The 25,884-nt window shown below is 41.7% G+C and overlaps 1 protein-coding gene across 6 annotated transcripts in view; it reads left to right on the forward strand.

The window, feature by feature from the left end:
- The window catches only part of ASIP (agouti signaling protein), a 116,757-nt gene that overhangs the window by 78,733 nt on the left and 12,140 nt on the right, over nucleotides 1–25,884 (forward strand). The window contains exon 1 of one of the 6 annotated variants that reach the window (XM_070588069.1): nucleotides 193–275. The exons of 4 other annotated variants lie outside the window; for them this stretch is intronic. The gene's annotated coding sequence lies outside the window, so the exon portion shown is untranslated. Of the gene's footprint in view, nucleotides 1–192; nucleotides 553–25,884 lie in introns of those variants that run through there. One more of the 6 variants, XM_008508581.2, reaches the window with a different exon arrangement.

Consider the following 25,884-nt stretch of genomic DNA (forward strand, 5'->3'; position numbering starts at 1 on the left):
AATGAAATTTACATAAAAATTTGAAAATGATGAGACCAACATTGAAAGTCCCCAAAGAAATTTTACTAATAAGGCAGGCGAGGCCTCAGCAATCAATCTGCCCAACTAGGGTTTAACTTTCCAACTGAATGCTCCTTAGATCACCCAGAATTTCTGAAAGAAGCTAAATCAAATCTTTCTCTGACAGGATTTGTTTTTGCAGATTAACTCATTAGGCCAAATTTATTCTGTCTCCTAGGATCCATTGTGAATTAAATTCTCACTAAATCCTGCCTGTGAGTATCCTCAGCACAGCCACTTCCCTTCCAACGCCTTCTAACCTCAGTGTCAACACCCATTCTAATTCCAAAGACTGGAGAGAAACACAGGAAGATCAAACCACAAGGCTTGTGGCCATCTCTTTGAAAGCAAAGAGATAAAATGGGGAAGCCAGCTGCTGGGAGTTCCCAGGATTTCTTAAAAATCCTTCAGCAACACATCTTGCCTCTGCTGCCTAAGGACAGGGAAGACGCTCAGCTCCAGCTACGCTTAGAGAGGCTGATAAAGGGCACTGTAAGTAGGAGGAAGACAATTTTCTTTTCTTCTCCTGCCTACAGAGATCTTATCTCTTTCTTTAGGTTAAGTTTCAAATGACCTGGGTTGCTAGAGATCCTCTCCGTAAAATAAATGTTACCCTTTACTTTTGCTTCTTTTGTAAAGCCTGCTCTCCTGTTCTACTTACTGCTGCTTTTCAGCTGATGAAACATTTCTTCTTTTCATTTTGCATTGGCAAGAATTGTGGGGGCCTGGAATTGGCCACCCCAAGATATGTCTCTTTGGCATGATGATTATTTGGGGCTGGTTACTTTGCAGACAGGAAAGCAACTGAAAAGTAGAATTTACTTACCCTTTGTAAGAGACGTTTACATTGTAAAGGAAATCTCCATCTGTAAAGATGTCTCCCTCTCTGTACCAGGAAGAAGGGGGGAGGACCTTATCTCTAGAAACTCTTAATCAATGGGGAAGGCAAGGACTTAAATCTGCATTTGTTTATTGTGCTTGTCTGGTAACCTCCTGTAACTGACTCCCCCCACCCCGACATCCTCCTTTGTCTTTAGCTGGATATGATATTTAAGGTGGTGGCTTCAGCCATTTTGACGAGTTGCTCAGCTTGCCTGAGCCTCTCCCATGTATACATGTTATAAAGCTTGTTCAATTTTCTCCTGCTATTCTGTCTCATGGTGAATTTAATTCTTTCTCTGGCCAGAAGAACTCACATTGGGTAGAGGAAATGTTTTCCTCCCCTACAGAATCTTCCTGCCCCTGAGATGGATTGAGGATGAAATCATTTTTGTAGTATAGTTGGTTCTCTTCTTCTTCTTGTCTTTGAAATTACAGACAGGCAAGCAGTAAGCCTCCTCTGCTGTAGGGTGAGAAGCGAAGTTCCTTTGTTCTCTGCTCTTTGAGGGGAAGCATATGAGTTTAGTTGGCAACTTTGATTTGCTTTCACAGTAAAGCTGCTGCAGCTTTGGAAAGTTTAAAAAACCTTGTCAGTCATCCCTCTTTTCGTAGTTTTGAGGAAAGCTAAACAGATTTATTTGTTTCACTTTTGTGGGTCAGAGTAGTTAGGGATTTAGCATAAAGGAATCAATCTACCTTTTGCTGACTAGTATCTTCTTATTTCTCTTTACTCTGCTTTTTCCATTTTTCAGCAGTAAAAAACAAACAAACAAAAAATTCCATAGGAAGAAGTACTCCAAAATTTCAACCCTGACTCCAGAGTCACATTTTAGCTCTTCTTTAAATGTCTTCAGAAAGTTGCTTGTAGTATCAGATTTCTAATGACTCTCACAGAGCAGAATTTAAGATCTGTGATCAGTTTGCCCGTGTAGAATCGGTTCATTTCATATTTATTAGAGCTGAAACAGAAGAACAAAATTCCATTTATTGCAAATTCTCCTTTTCCTTTCTAAGTATTTTATTTTTCAGAGTGGATGCCCACTTTGACATGTTTTCATGCCCATAAGAGGAAAGTATGGATTAATATTTTCAGTTGTGGATAAGTTTGCTCTGCTTCAGTGACATTGGACATTTATTCTGCCATTTCCATTGGAGAGGCTCTAGGAAGCCAAAGGGAAGGCACATTGGAGTCACTTTTGGTTGTCAACACAAATAATCCATAACTAATCTATAAATCAAAATTGAGCTGAGTTTATTATGAGCTGGATCTGAGGACTAGCCCAGGGCCTTCTTTCTCCAAGGAAAGAAGGGCATCAAAGAAGCGGAGTGTACAGAGTGGTTATATACCATCAAAGAGCATGTATCACATATGATTGGAATGTCCCTTTTACAACAGTCATGAGATTGCCTAGCTGGCCCATGATTCACACAGCAATTGATGAACACAACAGGTAGCAGGTCTGTGGTGATGAGCTGGGTGGTCACAGCAGGTCAGCAATCAATCCCTAGCCCAGGGAGAGATGCCTACCCTTAAGGAAATGCTGCCGTGGGGGAAATTACATCTTTCTTTATCTTAAAAGTCTTTGTTTTTGTCTTTGGGACATAGTAAATACTTAAAGCAGATATATAATGCATGCTCAATGGCCACCTCAGGCCCTTTTGGAAAAACAAAGTCAGGCTGAATTAGTTTGACACCAAATGGCTTCCTCATATACTCCAATATAGCCTATTGCTTGTCATTTATCTATCAGGTTTTCTTCGGTTATTTTGGGTGTCTTTGTGGGATCAAGAGATCTTGACCCACTCCAAAAAATACTTTCATATGTGTCTGTCTCAAAATCTTTTCTACTAAACAGAACTAATTCATTTATCATCTTAAGATTTGCTAAGCTGTATTTCCTTGGTTCTCCCTTGATCCTTTTCTGCAGAAAATTTCATCAGACATCAAAGCCTCTTTCCTTACTTCTGCTGTAAAGTTGTTGAGAGCTGTAGCAAACTATTGGCTCAGCTTCAGAACATTTTACTGAGTGCAGAATGCATCCCAAGTAGAAGGATTTCAGAAAACCAGAAGACAGCATGATTACTGGGACAAAGAAAAGAGAGAGAAGTGGTTTCTGGGGGGCAAAAACAAAATCAATAAAATTGCCACTAAGGTCTTTGTTTAGTGATGAGCACTAAATCAGGCTGAAGGGAATGATGTCAGGAGATTAACTTAATCATTTTGGCAACTCCTACCAGCATTGTATCTCCTGTACACTGTGGAAATGAATATCTGGGAAGCCTGGACTCCAACCCATTTCAGTGGAACAGGGAGATAGATTTCGTGCTGATAAGCAGCTGCCTGGATGATTTGTGTCCTTTTGCTTCTTGAGGAGGAACACAGCCTCAAGCCTTCTTTCAAATTATAACTCAGAGCCCCTTAGGCAGAACCTGGGCCTCCCACATGGTTCTTGATCTCATAAGAAGAGTCTTGAAGCAGGCTGTCCACATAAGATCCAAATCACTGATTAGAATATATTCAATTTGGCATCTGTTAGGCATAAGAATTAAACTAGTCAATTCAGTCACAACAGTAAAAATCAATCTGTGTATATAGATACAGTCCAAGAGATCAAATCATTTTTATATTTTTAAAGAAAAAATTATTCTGATACTTGTTAAAATGGTAAGGAAGACTTTATTCAAGACTATTTCAATAGGGATATTTCAATAGGGCAGGGAGATCAGGCTTAACTTTAAATACAGCAAAGACAGTTGGGGATTTATAGCCAACCAGCAGAGTGAGAGAGTCAGTGAATAGAAAATTACTGAAAGGTGACATCAAGAGTAGGGAGATTCTTGCTAAAGGGAGACTTATACATCAAAGGTGGGGGATGAGGAACTTGATCAGATATCAAGGGTAAGATATCAATTCTCACTAAATTGACAGGATTCTCACTAAGATTGGGGTAGGTGGGCCAAAGACAGAATAAGGGCCAAGGTCAAGGCCTAGTTGAGAAGAGGGCTCAGGGGAGCCTAACTAAATTTGTTCAGGGAGAGAGTCTTTGTCAGTATCTACAAGCTTACATCTCTTTCTCCCCATCCTTTCCTATCCTACTCCCCCAACCAGCTACAAAATAGAAGTCTCCAGTTTCCTCAGCCAGCTCCTCACTTATTCTTCCCAGACTTCTTTATTATTGAAAAAGAGAGTGTGCCAGACTCTCAGGACTCCAGGTTCAGCATCTCAGCTAGTGGATGTGTCTCTGACTCATTCTAGTCCCTGATTGCTAGGATCAGTTTACTCCCTAGTGAAAGAGTCAAGGCCCTCCCTACTTTGGGAAACTTGCTTCCTAGATGTGGAGAACCATCCCTGACAGACCCATTGGCAGCATTTGCAGTCCCGACTCCTGGGGGGAGACTTGTCAGTAGAGAAGGAAGAGCTAGTGATCAAGCAAACTATCCCCTTGGCTGGCACATTTTTAGGCAATCTGACAGTCAACAACGTTCACTGAGTGTACAAAACTGAAGGAGTTCTAAAGCCAGGGCTTGAGAAGTGGGGTTGCAATATTGTGATTTGTCATTTAAATGACCAAATATATAGTTCTTATTTATATTTGGTCTTCCCTCACAGTTCCTGGCTCACGGCTCCCAAAACCATTGGGATTTCCAAAGTGTTGAGAGTGATCAAAATGTTTCTTATTATGTTAATAAAGTGACTTTTGGAAAGCACCTAAGGATGGGGGCTGGTTGCCAATGGAACCAGCCACATTATAAGAGGGTTAGGACTTTCCATCCCACCCCTTGAACTCCAGGCAGGGGAGAGGGGCTGGAAGCTGAATCAGTTACTATGGCCAATGATTTAATCAATCATGCCTATGTAATGAAGCCCCATAAAAACCCAAAATGCTGAGGCTCAGAGTTTCTCGATTGGTGAACACATGGAGGTGCTGGGAAAGTGGCACACCAGGAGAGGGCATGGAAGCTCCACACCTTTTCCCCATACTTTGTCCTATACATCTCTTCCAACTGTCTGTTCCTGAGTTATACCCTTGTTACCAAACCAGGTTTGTTTTTGCCCATTAACCAGAAAGCCAAACACCAAGATGATCAGATTGCAGCAGAGAGATGGTTTTAATCACAAGGCAGCCAAGCAAGGAAGTTGGAGAACAAGTCTCAAGTCCACCTCCTCAAAAATGCAGACTTGGGGATATTTATGGGGTAGAGAGCAAGGTAGTTTAAAGTACAGAGATAGATGATGGAGATGAGGAGAGGTGAGGTAATTGATGATATGCGTAAGCATAATCTAACTTCATGCCTCTTCATAGGATGCATGTTCACAAAATGGAGGTGTTAGCATGATCTTAGGGAGGAGATTTTAGCCTCTTGACATTGAAAGGTCACTTACTGGACATCTGTGTGGGCCCAGTTGATGGGTTGGTGGTCTCAATCAGACTGAACTGGGAAAGAGGGTCCTAATTCCTGAAAAATAGCTGGAACACCCATTACCCTGGTGACATAGGCACCAGGGAGATGTTATCTATAGGAAACTAGTTGGAGTCAGATAGCATAGTGCCTAAGCAGCACAGTTAACAATGGGTGGGCGAACAGCTAAAAGTTATAATTAGTAACTGCAAAAAAGAAAAAAACTTTAGTTGCTAGCTACCTAATCATCAATGGCTAACTGTTTACAGGTTTCATCCTTTTATAATAAACCAGTAATCTAGTAAGTAAAATATTTCTGTGAGTTCCATGAGCTGCTCTGACAAATTAATCAAACCCAAAGATGGGGTCCTGGAAACCTCTGATCTATAGGCAGTCAGTCAGAAGTACAGGTGACAACCTGGGCTTGCAACTGGCCTATGAAGTGGGGAGGATGGAGGATGGAGGGGGTATTTCTGCAGGACTGAACCCTTAACCTATAGAATCTGATGCAATCAGAATTGAGTTGAGTTCTTGGACACTTTGCTGGTGTCCAAGAATTGCTTGTTGCAAGTGTGGGGGAATCCCCTCCACATGTTACAATTGGAAACAACCACCCAAAAAATTGGTGCCAGTGAAATGGTATTTGCTAGAATGACTCTGGCTCACAGAAGCCTGTGGTTTGGGAAAAGAAAGGATGAAAGTGTGGGGGTGAGGAACCTTTGATTCCTAGGTGGCCACGTGGTCACCCATGGTATGGAGCAGAAGCTATGCTGCCCTTAGTTCAGTGGAATTTAGAGATGGATCCAACTCCTGAGGAGTCGGTTCACTGGATGCATAAGGAAATGCAAGCTAATAAGAAAAAAGCAAAATATTCTGTCCCCTGGTTATTGTTATCTGTAACATCTAAACTAAAAGGAAAAGAGAATGCTGGGTTGGACCTTGATGCTGGACCAAGCTCAGATTTCAGTCTGAGCTTCCACCAAGAGCCTCAACGCTCCCTCTGAAGGGAAAAGTTGTGCAGGGGCAATAGAAAATAACTCTAAGACCTCTGGTGGGTGGGGGAAGTTAACATGGGAGAACAGCAAAACCAAGAAACTGTTGAAACTGTTACTAAGCCCCAAGGGACCGGTGAGCCACAAGTGGGTCCTTTTGCCCAGAGCCACCTGCACCAATAGAATGAGACCAGGTTTGGAATAGCAGAGCAGAAACATTATGCATTGATCAATGAATGGAGGGGGCAGAGCTCATGCTCTAAAACACCTTCTCCTCAAAGGGAAGGTGAGCAGGGTTCTTATGAGGTGTGAAGAGAGAGGGTTCTCTGAGTCATCACTCGGGGCAGGGGCATTTGGGGCATGTGTAGATCTTCCCTTCTTGTTCATGGCACCTTTTACCTGAGAAGGGAGACTGCCCAACTTCTTCTCTAAACACCAAATCATATACCCCAGATGCAGCAGCTGATATGTCTCATATGCAAGCCATGTGGACTAACTGGGATATCCACCCACTTAATACACCCAATACCCAGGTCATGGTAAATGCTGTGGTCCTTTCACAAGGACCCTCTGATACCAAGCAATGGGCTCACTCTTCTCACTGTGATCTGAGCCAATTAATCACACCCAGTTAGAGACTGAGAAAGGAAGTTTAATTAGGTTATATAAGCTGGCAAGTCGGAAGATGGGTGACTAATGTCTCAAAAACCCATCTTCAAGGATTACAGAATCTTAAGGCAGTTATATAGGGAAAGTGAGCGGTAAGGAGGGTGTTTAGAAATGTACATGTTGGACTCCAGGTTCTCTCATTGTGCTTTTCTTCTGTTGATGATGATGAATATTCTACAGGTGTTCTTTCTTTCTGGAGGCCTTCTTATTCCCTGGGAAAATTCACTAAAATTGTTAAGAACAAAGCTATCAGAGTACCTCAACAGGGGTATTTGCACAGGATCAGGGCCAGAAAATCATGAAAGCTTGCAGCAATTTGTAATGATCACATGCTAGAAAGATTTCAACTAGGAAAGGGTTATTTAGTGTAACAAGATGGCCTCACTTATGTTCACTTACAATCTCATATAAGCTTATTGTTGTAAAACCAAGAAACAACTTAGGAAGCCTTACCAAATTTGCTATCTCACCTTCCCCTCATGGGTCTTACAGATGCTAATAAAAACATTAGGTTAATTAACAAGAGAGTGGGGAGAGGCCAGGGACTTTCCCAAGAAGGTGGAAATTTTTAAAAAGGTTATTAAGAAGTAAGATGAATAAAGCAAATTTTGATAGGAGTGAAAGAAAGAGGAAACAGAAAGGGGAGAGTCATGGACTCAGTCTCAGCAGGGTTGAAATCTTTAGATGGTTATTAAGAAATGAGATGAATAAAACAGACATGATGGCATTAAAACAAAGATGTTAATACAGCACCACCTAAGACTGAGAGGGCCAAAGGGGCCCCTTATCCTTCCCTCAACATTAAAGGGCCTCAAAGAAGTCTACCCTATTTACCCATGTTGGAGAAATTTTAAGGCAGAAGGTAGGGGCAGGCCCAGTGGCATAGTGGTTAAGTTTGTGCACTCCACTTCAGCAGCCTGGGGTTCTCAGGTTTGGATCCCAGACATGGACCTAGCACTGCTCATCAAACTGTGCTGTGGCAGCATCCCACATAAAATAGAGGAAGACTGACACAGATGTTAGCTCAGGGCCAATTTTCCTCACAAACACACACACAAAAGTCAAAAGGTAGAAATTACAATGAGAAACCTGACCAGCAATTGCTTGGGGCAGTGATTAAGCTAATTAAGATAAAGATTGACGAAAGGGTCAGGGTTTCTTGGCTCGACCCCTCACTGGGGACCCAAAGCCTTTTGCACAAGATTGGGTAAAAGGGGTAGGGGGTGGAGAAGAGAAGTTTCCAAGACTGCTTGATACAGGAAACTCTGGGGTACTAAAACCCATTGGTGAAGCCCTGACTCAGGCTACAGTTAGACTGAGAGAACATGAAAGTGTAAGGGTTGATAGGATTGTGAAAGTTGGAATGTTTAAACAGGCATTATGTAAAGAACTTGGGTTAACTTTACCCAAATATTTTATGGTAATAGATATTATGTCTGGCCAGGGAACATTTCCCCTACACAATGTTAAAAGATGAACTGGGGCATATTAAAATGTTTTTTTTTTTTTTTGAGGAAGATTAGCCCTGAGCTAACTACTGCCAACCCTCCTCTTTTTGCTGAGGAAGACTGGCCCTGAGCTAACATCCATGCCCATCTTCCTCTACTTTATATGTGGGATGCCTACCGCAGCATGGCATGCCAAGCGGTGCCATGTCCACACCCAGGATCCAAACCAGTGAATCCCGGGCTGCCGGGAAGTGGAATGTGTGAACTTAACCGCTGTGCCACTCACTGGGCTGGCCCCAAGCATATTAAAATTTTTTTTTGAGGAAGATTAGCCCTGAGCTAACTGCTGCCAATCCTCCTCTTTTTTCGCTGAGGAAGACTGGCCCTGAGCTAACATCCATGCCCATCTTCCTCTACTTTATATGTGGGATGCCTACCACAGGATAGCATGCCAAGCAGTGCCATGTCCGCACCCAGGATCCGAACCGGCGAACCCTGGGCTGCCAAAGTGGATTGTGTGCACTTAACTGCTGTGCCACCGGGCCAGCCCCGCATATTAAAACTTTTAAGAGTTTATTTGAGCAAAAATCTATTTGAAGTGGGCATATATAGCAGGTGGAAGGAAGCTCCAAGGAGTTGTGCAAAATGAAAGACTGTCATAGCCAGAAACGAGCAGGAACAAGGAAGTTATACAAGGCAAAAAAGCAGCCCGCTTATTGTGAAGTCAATTTCCCTTAGGGAATGACAGGAGTCTATCAATCAGATTACCACACTAGTACTGATCAGGCAGTTCCTGATTGACTGGTTTAAGATTCCATTTCTGGGAGAGCCAAAACTGTAATTAAGTCTACGTTTGGTGATGGGGAGCTTAGCATAAATGACTCCATTTTGGGCCTGTAGTCATGTTTTTTGTTTTTTTCAATTATTTTATTGAGGTCATAATGGTTTATAACGTTGTGTAATTTTAGGTGTAGATGATTATTTATCAGTTTCTGTATAGACTGCATTGTGCTCACCAACACTAGTATTATAAAACCAAAACCTGTTCATCAAGTCCTAGTGGAGGCTACAGTTAGGAACGTAAGGTTTGATAGAATTAAGGTAAATATTTGTAGAAGAATTAGTATATTTGAACAGGCTTTGTTGTGAGGTGGTTGCATCCCTTTATCTGATTCTGTTATGGAGATGGACATTGTATGTGACTGGGGAACATTTCCCCTACCTAATATTGTAAAACAGAAGGCATGTAGATCCGCTCTTCAAGCAATGTTAATTGGCCATGTTAAATGGGAACCAGTAATATTGCCTGAGCCCACACAGTATGTAATAGAAGCTGGAATGCTAGTAGGGACAAATTCTCTGTGCAATAGCCCTGTAGGGGAGGAAGACAATTCCTCTACTCTCTAGGTCCTTCTGGCTGGTCTAAGAATTAAATTGACATGAGACAGAATAACAGGAGAAAGTCAAAGTTTAATGACATGTATACATGGGAGAAACCAAGGAAAACGGAGTAACTTGCCAGAACGGCCAAAGCCTGTCACCTTAAATACCATCTTCAGTTAAAGAGAAAGGAGGATGTTGGGGGTAGTGGTTTGGGGCTTCAAAGGGAAGGAAGGCAATTTAGGTGAAGATGGAAATGAGAATGGACCAACTCTAGCCAATGTGACCTGAAAGACACATTTTACATTACACTGCAGTTATCTTAGGGTATTAGCTCCTTCCTGGGACAGGCCTTCTATTTTAAATTCTTTTAGGCAGTTAGGGGGAAGGTCAAACTTTCTTTCAGAGTCTTTTGTTCTTAAAAATAATCAAGGCAAAGAGATACATTTTGAGGTGGTCAATTCTGATCCCCCACACTAGAAACATGTTTACTTTATAGTACAATCTTTTAATAAAATACAAAATGTTTTCTAATAGACCCAAACATTTTTTAGTTTCTGTGTAGTAAGAAGCCAAAAGTAAATAAACCTATCTTTAATAATTAACATCTAATATTTTATCTTATTTGAAAATAATCTAAATACTCAATGCATTGTTATCATTTAATTTTACCTAGCAAAACTTCAAAGTTTCAAATTACCAAAGAGATTTTGGAAGTTAAGTACACATGCCATGAACTATAATTATTGCTAAAAGTTTATCTATGAACCCTTATCTCACTTACATCTAAATCATTTGCTCTCAACAATTGTGTCTAAGTTACCCACGAAAACTTCATGAGATGTTAGACAAAATCAGCTATTATTTAAAGCTATTATTTTGCTGACAAATTTGTAACAGGGATAACATGAGCTTATTTGACTAGTACACCCATACTGCATGTCTGCATCATATCTAGGGCTGATAACTCTGAGGACGAGCATATTTTAATCAAACCAACAAATTTAAAAAGTTTCCATTTACCAAAGATTATTTCATATCACATTAACTTGAAAAACATTTGGGTTAGTTTCTATTACATTTAGAAAGAATTTATGTAAGCAGTTACTTTAAGCCAATTACAAATAGAGCTCTTAATTTTGGCCATACCATCCAGAGGTAAAATATCACACATATATAACATACATATAGACACACATACACAAAGACTCCACAGCTATTGTTTTAAAACTTTAGGACGATGTACCACACCTTTAAAAGTCTGCACAGGGGGAGAGATGTCAGTATCATGGCAGAGTGAGCTTTCCTGGTAATCTCTCCCTCCCACCATACAACAAAAAAGACATTCATACTCCAACAGAGGACATCCAAACACAACACAAAAAACGTCTGAGAGACCCATGCAGTCATATGGTGGAGGGCGGAGAGGCTGGAGCTCCCCCTTGGAGAAGGTGGAACAGGATAAGAGAAAACTTTGCTCCCTCCCCTAAAGACTGTGATCTGGGACTGCAGGAAGCCTTTGAAAGGAAAGGAACGGGGGAGGGGAAGTTCATTCACGGGAACATCAAGGGTCCCTGAAGGCCCTTGCAGCCTAGAGGGAAGCCCTCTCCTGGGGCAAAAGCTTTGTAGGGGGTGACCTCATCAAGCAAACACCCCAGGAAAGTAGAGTAAGAAAAAGCCCAGAGCATGCAGGAGAAAGTGCCCCTCCCCTGACCCGCCCAGCACTGGCTCCAGTGCCTGGGATCTTAGCAGAAGGCTGAGGGCTCAGAATATGCAGCTCTTGACCCCCACCCAGTGGTGATAGGCAGTAACTGCAACCAAATAATACCAGAATGCATAAAAAAAACCATGCCTGCTAGCAGTATCAAACATTATATTAAATCTCCAGGGGCCAGCCCCTTGGCCAAGTGGTTAAGTTCGCCTGCTCTGCTTCAGCGGCCCAGGGTTTTGCTGGTTTGCATCCTGGGTGCGGACATGGCACCACTCATCAGGCCATGCTGAAGTGGCATCCCACATGCCACAACTAGAAGGACCCACAACTAAAAATACACAGCTATGTACTGGGGGACTTTGAGAGAAAAAGGAAAAATAAAATCTTTAAATCTCCAGACCAGAGAGAAAATAACAAGTACCCAGAAATCAGTCTTGAGGACACAGAAATATGTAATCTAAATGACAAAGAATTCAAAATAGCTATCATCAAAAAACTCAACGACGTAAAACAGAATATAGAAAAACAATTCAACGAATTGAGGAGCTACTTCACAAAAGAGATTGAAACTATAAAGAAGAATCAATCAGAAATATTAGAGATGAAAGACACAATGGAACGAATAATAAAACAAAACATGGATTCCCTGAACACTTGAGTGGACATCATAAAGGAGCGTATCAGCATAATAGGAAGACAGACATGTTGAAATGCTCTAGGTAGAGTAGGAGAGAGAACTAAGACTAAAAAGACATGAAGAAAGTCTCCAAGAAATATCTGACTCAATTAGGAAATGCAACATAAAAATTATAGGTATTCCAGAGAAGAAGAGGAGAATGGAGCAGAAATAATAGCAGAGAACTTCCAAAACCTAGGGAAGGAGATGGAAATCCATGTGGAAGACACTGTCAGATCTCCCAGATATGTCCATGTAAAAAGGCCTACTGCAAGGCATATGGTAGTAAAACTGGCAAACGTGAATGACAAAAGAAAAAATACTAAGAGCAGCAAGGCAGAAGAAAATAACCTACAAAGGAACCACTCTCAGGCTTTCAGCAGATTTGTCTGCAGAAACCTTACAGGCTAAGAGAGACTGGAATGACATATTCAAATCCTTGAAGGACAAAAACTTTCAGCCAAGAATACTCTATCCAGTGAAAATATTCTTCAGATATGATGGAGAAAGAAAAACTTTCCCAGACAAACAAAAGCTAAGTGAGTTCATAGCTATGAGATGTCCCCACACATACCAGTATCCCCAAGAAGGCCCTCATATATGAAAAAAAAAGGGGAGAAAGGGGTTGAAAAGCATGGAGTAAGGAGATAAATAGGTAGACAGAATCAGAACAGATTAGCAAATACTCAAGTATAGCAGTAAAAATAAAGGGAAGGAAAACACCAAAAGCAAAGATAATCTTGTCATTTTAACCACAAACTGACAACACAAGATGGAGTAAGATGTGAGAAAAACAGCTTAGGAGGGGAAGAGGAAAGGGACTGAATAGATTTAGTCTAAAGAAATAAGAGGCCATCAGAAAATGGACTATCTTATACATGAGATTCTGAATACAAACCTCATGGTAACCACTAAACAAAAAAGCAGAATAGAGACACAAAGAATAAATAAGGAGAAAACAAAGAAACACATCATTAAAAACTAAATAATTCAACTGGTAGACCGAAATACACAGGACAAGAAACAAAAGAAATGCAAGAGAACCAGGAAACGAGTGATAAAATGGCAGGATTAAGCCCCCATATATCAATAATCACCCTAGATGTAAATGGATTGAATTCTCCAAGAAAAAGACACAGAGTGGCGAGATGGATTAAAGAACAAGACCCAACAATATGCTACCTCCAGGAAACACATCTCAGCTCCAATGACAAGCACAGGCTCAGAGTGAAGGGATGGAAGACGATACTTCAAGCTAATGGCAAACAAAAGAAAGCAGGTGTCACAGTATTTATATCAGACAAAGTAGACTTCAAGATAAGACAGGTAAAGAGAGACAAAGAGGGGCAGTATATAATGGTCAAAGGGACACTCCATCAAGAAGACATAACAATTATAACATGTATGCACCTAACACAGGAGCACCAAAGTATATAAATCAACTATTAACAAACTTAAAAGCAGATATTAATAATAACACAATAATAGTAGGGGACCTCAACACTCCACTCACATCAATGGATATGTCATCCAGACAGAAAATCAACAAGGAAACAGTGGATTTTTTGTTTGGCCTGTAGTTTTCCTTTTTTCTGTTGTCCTTGTCAGGCTTTGGTATCAGCCTGACAGCCTGATGTTGGCCGAAGCAGAACGTGTGAACTTAGCCACTGTGCCACCAGGCCGGCCTTATTAAAGGTTTTAAGCAAGCAGTGATGTGTGATTTTAATTGTGCTTCCCTTTACCCCCCCAAAAAAAATCAGTCTGGCTATGGAACAGGGCAAGAATGAAGGCAGGATGTCAATTAAGAAACATTCACAGCTGTCCAGGCAACAGTTACGATGGCTTAGCCCAGGGTAGCTTTGGTTACTGGTTCAGCAGGGATTCTGAACCTTTGAGACTGAGTTAACCAAAGACAGACAGGAAGAACTAACAACTTTAGATATTGATGAATTCCTCATGCTTAACTGGCCTTGTCTTTCTAATGTTTCCTCATGTCCCACATGGATGAGGCTGATTAAAGCAACTCTCAAAATGTTGAGTTCAGTCTCTGAAGTGAAGTGCCTTTCTTCAGACCCATTCACAAGGAGGCAGCCTCGAGAAGTGAGCCAAATTTATGACCAGGGCTTCCCCAGGTCCTCTTCATCAGTCCCTTCCTCCCTTTTGGTGTCTCATTCTCCACACTCAGCAGAATCTGCCCTCCTAACACCGTGCCCCAAAGCTCTCTGAACTCCCCTTTCTTTGCTTCCTCCTCCCCTATCTTCCTCAGAGTTCTGCCCCTTAAGCTTCAAAACAGTAGGGCCTGGCCAGGCGGCGCAGAGGTTAAGTTCACATGTTCCGCTTTGACAGCCTAGGGTTTGCCGGTTCAGATCCCAGGAGCGGACATGGCCCCGCTGGGCAAGCCATGCTGTGGCAGGCGTCCCACATATAAAGTAGAAGAAGATGGGCACGGATGTTAGCTCAGGGCCAGTCTTCCTCAGCAAAAAGAGGAGGATTGGCAGCAGTTAGCTCAGCGTTAATCTTCCTTTAAAAAAAGCTTCAAAACAGTAAACTAATCCAGTAACTCTAATTGCTACAATCTAATCATGACTGAGAGCATTTGCACTTTAGTATCCCTTAAGACATGCTATGGGACCTGGCTAGTTCAGGGAAGATATTTTGAGGCGGAATGTGGCTAAAATTCTGTTTTGTGAGTTGTCCCACTCTGCCTTCCCATAGAACTCAGACTAGGAGAGAGAGGTTGTCTGAGGAAAAGTATTAACTGAAAACATTCTTGATCTTGGACCTCTGTGGCCTGGATCAGCAGGAGAGATTTGGAGCAGCACAGAGTGGGACTGGCTTTCCAAACAAACTTTAAGAGATGACAATCCAGGCAGTCCCCAGGTAGAGGGGCTCCTCTGTCTAGCAGAAGACAAGAACCCAGAGACAGGCCAGAGAACAGTGGGCCTGGAGGAGGCAGGGTTTAAGCAGGCTCCTGAAGGGAAGGGTAGGATTTGGAGAAGAAGATGGGGAATGGCCATGGCATTCTAGACAAGGTGAAAAGAAACTCTCATTTGCAAACTAGAAGCAACAGGTCCAGAAGTACACAACTCTGCTCTTATCTTGCTCTCTATTCCCTGCCCATGATTGTGGAGAAGCATGCAGGGACTCAAGCATAAGCCTATGTCTGACACTGATTCTGACCGATGCTGAGGGGCCCATGTTTTCCTTCCTTCACTCTTCTCCCCACTGGGGCAAGATGGAGTCCACTTAGGGATAAGCAACATTAAGTCACAAACCCTGATCTTGTGGGTGGGATGAGACACACTTTACTCTAGTTAGAGAGTCATCCCATTCAGACAGAGACAGAGCCTCCATCTTGGCTTGGTGGTAAATAATTGTCCCACTCTTAGAAAGTCTAAAGACCCAAGAGCTCTGAACCCCTAATCAATATTTCAAAGGGCTGTGATCTACCAGAGACCAGAGTACAATTTACCTCTTCTTTTTTTTTCCTTTTTCATATTGTGAGAATATTTTTAAATATAGAAAATTTCATGTAACCTCCACCCAGAATTATCCTTATTTATTACCATATTTGCTTAAAGTCTTTTTTATTTAAAAAAAAAAAAAGACAAAAAGACTATAGGTAAATTGGAAGTTCCCTTTACCCCCCAGCTCCCAACCCCATAACTCTTCTTCTATTTCCTTTTTTTTCTACTTGTCTTTCTCCTCTCTACTTTCCTTTTTTGCCTGTTTTATTCTCTTCTCGTTAATTCTAAAATCTGGTGAGCTTACATTTTATATGCTCCTCTCCTAAATAAGTTTTTTTAAAAAGAAGGAATTTATATTTGCCTCCATAAGGCTTTTGATTACTTTAGGGATGCATGTCTGGTCCTTAATTGAAACAGGTTTCCATCCCAAGATAAAAGCTGTGATTATTAAGTTATAGGGTATTTTTTCTTGTATGACCTCTAAATTGCCTCTAAAGGCGTGTCCAGAATTCTAAAGATAGTTTAAGCAACTTTCAGCATCAGAATGAATTTATGGCCTCTCAAGGTTACGACTTTGGGGAAAAATACTCAACTGGCTATTTCAATTCTGGTTGTGTCAGCTAAAAATTAAAGTCATGTTTAAATTATGAAATCTCATGACTTAGGCCACACATTACTATCCTTACCAGATTTGGCTGCAAAGCATTATCTGTTTCCAGAAATCAGGTTTATTTTCAGAGGGCAAATCCTTGCCAGCAAAAGGAATGTTCAACAGCATGTGTGGCAGCCTCTCAAAAGGGGATGCCACTCATCTGGAATCACAGCAAGTCAGGGGTAGAAGAGAACTTAAACGTCTAATTCAAATCCTTTCCAGTACAGGTGAAGAAAAAGATGCCTATAGGGAGAAAGTAACTTGCCAGAAGTTGCCAGACCTGGGACGGCTGGGTCAAGAACCCAGGTCCATTCTTTGGCCCCTGCTCCTTTGAGATGTCTGATGCCTGAAGCACTGGTTAGTGAGCTTGCAGGTGATGTCTATAAGCAGGCTCATTATTACATAACTTACTGCTAAAACTTAACTGAGTGTAATTTAGTGTTTCCCCTAATCCACAAACTTCTTCATAGCCATAATGTCACATTATCAGTGTCAGCTTTCTCAATCTTGTAACCAAGCTGGCTTCTTGGGCAGGCAACTTGTGCAGTTGCACGGGGCCCCACACTTAGAGGGCCTCATGCTTAGTTTAATGCTCTCCTGTCACCTTCTTGAGATTCTTAACTTTTTAACAAGTGGTCCTGCATTCTCATTTTGCATGGAGCCCTGCAAATTAGGTAACCTGCCTCTAACTTACATCCTGGGAGATAGGAATGAGGAGGAAATTGGCTCCCTGTTTTGTTTGGAGAGAGGTAATGAAATGCCTAGAATTATCCCCGGGAGAGGTTTGAGAACTTGGCACCTGTACCACTGACTCAGGCCACTCAGTACTTTCTGTGGCCCCAGGGTCACCTGCCTGATTTGGATGTGCAGGACCTAATGATCTTCCCAGTATGAGATTTGGTCTCTTAAGAAAACCTCCAGCCAATTAAACTGATTAAAATAGGATGGAAATCTCAGGACTTAGCTTTGGCTGTGCACTCTGGCTGTCACTGGCCTAATGTTTGTAAAAGGAAGCCGCCCTCTAGAGCAGGAAATTCAGGGAGACTGCTTAAGGGAAAGGCAGCAGAGGCTGGAGAGGAAGGGCACCCCTGTCTGCTGCACAGAACTCTGTGAGCCAGGAAGGGTCCGGGGAGAGCAGCATAGAGGTGACTGTGGGAGTGCTCCAGGAGCTGCAAGCCCAAAATTGGAAGGAAACTGAGGAAATTAGAGAGATTCTTGCTCCAGAATAACTCAAAATCATCCAAGACCTGTACTGTTTGTTTAACCATTCTGTTTCTTCTGCCGACCCAAGGCTTTTATTTCCCTTATACCTCAACTCTAGCACTTCTCTCCTCCTTTTCTTGTTGGTTGTCTGTCTTCCCTGCCGGACTGAAAGCCATTTACAGGCAAGGACTCTGTTATCCATCTATCCTGAGCATATAGTAAATTGATTCGATTGAGAGAAACATGTACTGAGACCTTATTTTGTGCTGAGCATGGTGCTAGGCTCTGGGGCAGGGGGTAGAGGGGAGGGGAGGGCATGTAGGTGAATAAGGTACAGGCCCCGCCCTTAGAGAGGCCTCAGTCTAGAAGAGACGGGCAAATGAACAAATCACTACAATACAGTGTGTTTAATGAGGAGAGAATAATTAACTCCCCTAGAGGGAGGTGGTCGGGGCAGGCTTCCCATGGCATTCAAAAAATATCTTTTGCTTGAATGGCTATTCTAAGACAAACTAAGTAGATAAAACATATTGCCACCTCATGCTACCCCAGAAATGATCACTGATAAGCCTGAGTGAACATTAAGGAATGGGCCAGTAGCCCTAATGGAGCCTCCTAAACTCAGCCCTACCAGCTGCCCAGGTGAGTGAAAGATGTGTGGAGAGTGGGATCCCTATGCCATTATCTGATGTGGAGAATCTAGGTATCTATGAATGAGAGATATTTCTCCTCTGGCCCTGCCCTCAGCATTTGGTACACTAGTTTGGCTGAGAAACTAAACCACAACACAAATTATGTTACCTCTTCTAGGTTTTGTCATATCAGAAACAGCGGCTGATGAACCAGAAGGGTAGTAGGGTTTGAGACTATTCCAGCATGAAGAAGAGACCCCAGGGAAAAGGAAGCTATGCTCTGAGAAAGCCCTTTGTTCTGGTGACAGAGCAGTAGGTGCTAAGAACAAACTGCACTCTGAACTTGAGGTACAAAAGAGGAGGAGGGTCCGGCCAATTCCCTAGCCTCATTGTCACAAATCAAATATAACTCTCTATCCAGCTTCTTTAAATCTTTTGATGATTTGTCAAGCAGCATCCAGTATTTTATTTCTATCATCCTTTATTGTTCCTACAAAGTAATAACATAGTTGTAAAAAAATTCAAATACGGAAGTATGTAAAGAAGTGCATGTCTCTACTTTACTCTCCATCCTCGATTTCACTCCTAAGAAGTAATCACTATTAAAAAAATTCCTTTTTTAGAGATTGGCACCTAAGCTAACAACTGTTGCCAATCTTCCCTTTTTTTTTTTTCTGCTTTTTCTCCCCAAATACCCCCAGTACATAGTTGTATATTTTAGTCGTGGGTCCTTCTAGTTGTGGCATGTGGGACGCCACCTCAGCATTGCCTAATTAGCAGTGCCACATCCGCACCCAGGATCCAAACCAGCGAAACCCTGGGCCACCGAAGCCGAGCATGCAAACTTAACCACTTGGCCACAGGGCCAGCCCCTACTATTATGACAGTAGTTAGCTGAGGGCTAATCTTCCTCAAAAAAAAAAAAATTTTTTTTAAACCACACATCTATGGACAGCTTATCTTTGACAAAGGAGCTGAGGGCATACAATGGAGAAAAGAAAGTCTTTTCAACAAACGGTGCTGGGAAAACTGGAAAGCCACATGTAAAAGAATGAAAATTGACCATTCATTTTCACCATTCACCAAAATAAACTCAAAATGGATCAGGTGAGACCTGAAACCATAAGGCTTCTGGAAGAAAACGTAGGCAGTACACTCTTTGACATCAGTATTAAAAGGATCTTTTCGGACACCATGCCTTCTCAGAGAAGGGAAACAATAGAAAGAATAAACAAATGGGACTTCATCAGATTAAAGAGCTTCTTCAAGGCAAATGAAAACAGGATTGAAAGAAAAAAACAACCCACTAACTGGGAAAAAATATTTGGAAGTCATATATCTGACAAAGGCTTAATATCCATAATATATAAAGAACTCTCGCAACTCAACAACAAAACATCAAACAACCCAATCAAAAAATGGGCTGGAGACATGAACAGACATTTCTCCAAAGAAGATATACTGATGGCCAATAGGCACATGAAAAGATGCTCATCGTCACTGATCATCAGGGAAATGCAAATCAAAACTACACTAAGATATCACCTTATACCCGTTAGAATGACAAAAATATCTAAAACTAATAGCAACAAATGTTGGAGAGGTTGCGGAGAAAAAGGAACCCTCATACACTACTGGTGGGAATGCAAACTGGTGCAGCCACTATGGAAAACAGTATGGAGATTCCTCAAAAACTAAAAATAGAACTACCATACGATCCAGCCATCCCACTGCTTGGTATTTGTCCAAAGAGCTTGAAGTCAGCAATCCCAAAAGTCCTGTGCACCCCAATGTTTATTGCAGCACTGTTTACAATAGCCAAGACGTGCAAGCAACCTAAGTGCCCATCAACAGACGAATGGATAAAGAAGATGTGGTACATATATACAATGGAATACTACTCAGCTGCAAAACAGAACAAAATCATTCCATTTGCAATAACATGGATGGACCTTGAGAGAATTATGTTAAGTGAAATAAGCCAGCGAGAGAAGGATAATCTGTGTATGACTCCACTCATATGAGGAATTTAAAATTATGGACTAAGAACAGTTTAGTGGATACCAGGGGAAAAGTGGGGTGGGGGGTGGGCACAAAGGGTGAAGTGGTGCACCTACAACATGACTGACAAACAATAATGTACAACTGAAATTTCACAAGATTGTAACCTATCAATAACTCAATAAAAAAACTTTTAATATATATCCTTCCAGGGTTTTTTCTTTGCGTATCTAAGAGTATACACATTTGAGGGAGTTTTGATATTTATTCACAAGTGGGACCACATTGTTTGTATTCTTCAGTTTGCTTCAATGTTATATTTCTTTAATACATTCTGAGCCAGCACTAATCTGGAATGATGTGCCCCTTCCAGAAGCACACTCTTCCAGGTATAGAACTGAATTATTGCCTGAACAGAAAAAAATGGCAATACCCTCTGCTCTCATGTGCCTGTGATTCTGGATGAGCCCATTCAGGTTGCAGGAACATAATATACAAAGAAGGGTGTCTCCATTTTAGCTCCTAGAAGCTGAGCGGTTCTGAGCTTTTAAGGGGGCAGAGACCATCTTATGGATCCAGAGAAAGCTATGGACCTTCTCTCCAAAAAAATGAACATATGCACAAAATTTTGCAGATGATTTCAAGGTTAAGATTCCCTCCTGCTGTAATTTCCTTTTCTTCCCAAGTATACGTTTTGTTCCAAAAGACTGCCTCCGTCACAACTAGCTTATATAAGTCTTTGCAGTCGACAGTTGCTCCTCCATGTTGGGCCCCTATCAAACACTACTTCACCTCTGGTCACTTTTCTTCTCCACAGGGATGAGCTTCACCTAGACCCCCAAGTCCTCAGCCATTGGTGCTTAGCAAAGCCGGTGGAAGCCACTATTATAACAACCAACTGAGCCCAGTCACCTCCCCTGCCCAGACACCCTGGCTCTCCTTACTGGTGTGCCACCAGCAAAGCCCAGGGCAGGCGTTCAGGGCTGCACCTTGTTAATACCTAGTATGGTCAACAGCTGATATTGTTCACTGTATTCAAGAAGACTCTGCTGCCTTCACCTCTTCCTCAGTTCTCATCGCTCACTATACCTCTGTCCCATTAGATAGTTAGCCATGCCCCATCACTGGGAGATTGTAATCTTTTCCTTTGCTTTGGGGACCAAGGCCCTGATCCTAAAGGATTAAGATATCAGGCTATCCTCAGGGCCATAGCTAAGGGGATGTCTGCAGTGCACATTCAGTGTACACCGTATACTGATACACTGTCTCCTTGTCTCATCCTAGTCAGTAATGATCTGGGCACTTTTGTCTCCTGTATTCCCTCAATCAGAGCCCTTACACATCAGTATGCACGCATGCACACATACACACACATCAACAAGACTCCTGAGATGCATAAGCCAATTGCATTTAGCTATGACTTTCCATGCCCTCCTTTCCAGAGCTTAATGAGATTCAGTCACACTCATGCATTTATAAATCCTTCAACTCATAAGGATACAGAACAAGTGGCCTTTACAAAATCTTTCTTTGTGCAACTGTTTAACCTGCCCCAAAGCCTGGGAAGCAAGAATCAGAAATTATGGATTTATAGAATTTTAGAATAGAAAGGTCCTTAGATTCTTTCATTCAGTAAGCAAATCTTTATTAAAGTTCTGCTGTGTGCCTCGTACTCTACTAAGCTGTGTAGTCCTATCCTCTCATCCAAAGATGAGAGAGCAGAGGCCCAGACAGGCCCAGGGTCACACAGTCACTTAAAAGTTAGGTGTGTCCAGGTGACCTGACTCCCCTTTCTGGATTCTGTATATCCACTGCGCTGAGGAGGAACTCATCTTAAGTCCTCAGCAGTAACTTAAAGCAGATGATGAGTTTAAGAGGGGAAATTATCATCAGTGATACCACAGTTCAAAAAACAGTCTTCACCACTACAGAGTGGAAGGACAAATTACTCTTAAGAAACACAATTTCACAGGTAGTCATTGCTGTCAGGATTATTATCCTGTATTAACAGCAGGGAGTGTGTGTCCCACGGTGAATAGTAACAGCAATGAGGGTTTGTACAGGTTCATAATTCTTTACCTGAAATTGCAAAATCCCAAAACTCTGAAAACTAGCCATTTTTTTCCCTTTGGTAACACATTTGGCAGCAAAACCTAACCTTACCTGAAGTCATTTGGCAACAAAACCTGTCCTGAATTAATGCGAATCAATTCATGGTCTTTGTTTATCTTATTTCTTAAGAATATTCACAACTTTTTTCTGCAGAAGTGTCAATATTTTTATTATGGGTGCTCCCAGATCCCTTATATGTGGTTTAATATAGTGTATAGATGATACTGTTTTTCTAAAATCCACAAAATTCTGAACTCTAAAAAATATCTGACCCCAAGGATCATAATACAACTAAGTATTATGGACTTATATTACATTTAGAATATACATATTCCCCTTGGGTTGGTGTAAGGAATCCTGGTTCCTAGCTCTCTCCCAACACCCAAATAAGATTAATTACACTGAGACTTCACCTTTCCCAGGCTCAGTCCAGTTTTATAGTTCCACCAAGTTACTGAGGTTCTAAGAAATTGTATTTTAAGTTTATTCCTTCAGACTTACTTGTACAGCAAAGGAAACTTTTAAAAAAATTAAACCCTTCGATTCACTATGTATCCTGAGTTAGTCTGGAGATGTTGCCTGGGGAGATCTGCTCCCTTCCCATTGTGCAGTGGCTAGTATTTATGTTAGGCTTGCTGGCTGCTCTGATTGGTGAAGTCTTCTTCCTGCATTATCAGATGTTCAGGGCAAGTGGTAAATGCGGACTTTGGGTCTCAGTTAATCTTCCCCAAACTCCAGCCACTCCTATTCTAACACAGATTTCTCAACCACCCTTTTGCTTCTTTGCAGGAATTCCCAGCATGCTTTTTGGCCAGCATTATATCATTTATCATAAGGAAAACCCAAAGAAATAGAGTAACTACACCTACTGCCTCCCAATCAATGACATGACTCTTGTGTCTTGTCTTAATCAGAGCCTTTCCTTAATTAGAGCTTTTCCCCAATCCATTCTGCCATATCTCCATCCTTTCCTTTTTCTTTTCAAGTGAAATTTGTTTCTGATTTGTCCTTCTAATTAATACCCATTGCTGCTGGAGCTCTGCCACTTGAAAAAATGGTGTGTTTAGGGGCTGGCCCCGTGGCCGAGTGGTTAAGTTCGCGCTCTCTGCTGCAGGCGGCCCAGTGTTTCGTTGGTGCGAATCCTGGGCGCGGACGTGGCACTGCTCATCAAACCACACTGAGGCGGCGTCCCACATGCCACAACTAGAAGGACCCACAACGAAGAATATATAACTATGTACTGGGGGGAGAAAAAGGAAAACAATAAAATCTTTAAAAAAAAAAACAAACAAACAAGAAATATATATTTAAAAAAATGGTGTGTTTAGCAACAGTCAATAGGCAAATACTAAATACAAAATTGCTTTTGGAAGAGACCAGAGAATACAGAATAAAATCTTAAAATACACATTTAATTTTATGTAACTAATCAAAATGTTGTCTTGCAATTTCCAGTAATTGTATTTCTTATGTGTAATCCAGGTGTTATTGCATTGATTCTTTGTGAATTATAGGCAGCATGGTATAATAGAAAGTTTCAAAACATTGTGATAACTATGATGCAGATTATCCCCTTGCCTCTAATAATCAAAATTTACCAGTCCTAATTCTTGTCTCGTTAAGATTCAACTCTGTCCTAAATCAAATCTGAAACCTGATAAATCAATGAGAAATATTATTAGTTGGTAATGGCATAAGTTATCTTTCCTAAGATCACATTTGCCTTTTAAAAAGGGTCATTAATATTTTTACCCAAAGAAGCAGTTAATTACCCTATCAGTTAATAGATATTCATAGAGCAAATATCATGTGCTTGCTCCAATCCCTCACAATTCTTACAAGCTAGACAGGGTTGGCAAACTTTTTCTATAAAAGGCCAATAGTAAATATTTGATGCTTTGTGGACCACATAGAGTCTCTGTTGGATATATTTTTTAATAGAAAGCTTTAAAAATGTAAATATCATTCTTAACTCAAAGACTGTACAAATGCTACATAAAATGTGGAAAAGGTGAATGAGTACTGCAGTCCCTAAGGGCTACAGATTCAGCTTCAGTAAACATTAACTGATAAGTAAATAAATTCTTGTATAGCAAGATAGGTACTGTGATCAGGGCTTCAGAAGTGGTCAGGCTTCAGAAGTAGTAAAGGTCGGGAGCTTTGTATGGGGACCAGGAATTAGCCAAGATTGGCTGGGAGATATGCTTTCTGTAAGAAAAGATAAAGCTGGAAAGGAATGTGGAGGACAGATTGGGGAGGGCCCTGTTGCCTTTCTGAGGCTGCAGAGTTTGTATTTTATCTGATAATCAAGATAAGCTCTGCAGAGGAATGACATTGCTTGGAATCCAGCAGCCTCTTAACAGGTTTTTCCTTCCTCCTGGTCTTGCCCCCGTCTCAACCCTGCAGTCAGAGGCATCCTTCTACAATGCAAATCTGATTAAGTCCCTCCCCGATTCAAGACTCTTCAGTCATTTTCATTGACCTTAAGATATTATCCAAACTCCTTACCCTGGTTTGCCAGTTCTGTCATGATCTGGCCCCTGCCTCCAACTCCTGTTACATCTATTTGCCAGCCTTACTTAACTTTTTGTAGTTTCTCCAGTGTACCATCCTCTCACCTTTGGATCTTCACATATGTGATTCTCAGTGTCTGCAACACAACCATCACCACTTCCACCCTTTTCTCCAACATGGCTAACTCCAACGCAGCCCTCCGTTCTCAGCTTCAGTGCAGCTTGCTTCCCTAGCCCCCACACTAGTTTAGATATCCCGTAGAACAAGCTTTATTAGAATAACTTATTTAATTTGTCAGTCTTCCCTGATAGAATGTAAGCGCTGTAAAGACAAGCATCATGTCTGACTACATCACGGTTGTATCCCGAGAACCTAGCATAGTGCTGGTTCACAGTAGGTGCTTAACAAATACTTTTTGACTTGATGAATGAATGAATGAATGAGTAAATGAATGAAAATAGAGCTTTAAAAGGAAACTTAGCTTGGTTCTGGAGACAAGGAGGCCAGTGAGGAGGCTCCCATGGAAGGCCAGGTGGGAGGAACTAGGCTCCTAGGGTAAGAAGGAATGGAAAGGGAGGGAGGGATGTAAGAAATGGAGAGAATGAATATCACTAGAACTTAGTGACTGATTGGTGTGGGGAAAAAGAGAGAAGGAGAAATTGCTCTTCAAGCTGTCCCAGACAGCGTCCTTAGAGAGAGAAGGGAGTACTGCTAGGAAGAGAGGGCTCAGGAATTGAGAAGGAGGGAATGGAGGAATTAGTTCAAATATAGGTCAGCTCATTTTCCTCAGTCTTAACCAACTAGCCATCCCAAAGAGCACTGCTGGCTCTAGTTGGTCTGAACCAGTCTAGAAAACCCTTTCAGCTAGGTAAGAAGTTAGAGTCCAAGCAGCCCTGGCATCCAAAACAGGCAGGAAGGCAAACTGGGATAGGCATGGGTGACAATGGAGCTACAGCAGCTGGGAGGCAACCGTGATGCTCTGGGCCCCTGTGGAAGGTTCTGGGTGGGCAGGAGCAGTTTGAAGCCATCAGTGACTGAGAATGAGGGCTGTGGGGCACCAGAAACATGTGGGGCTATTAGGGATGTG

Source organism: Equus przewalskii, chromosome 21 (assembly GCF_037783145.1).
Source record: "Equus przewalskii isolate Varuska chromosome 21, EquPr2, whole genome shotgun sequence".
Lineage (NCBI taxonomy): Eukaryota > Metazoa > Chordata > Mammalia > Perissodactyla > Equidae > Equus > Equus przewalskii.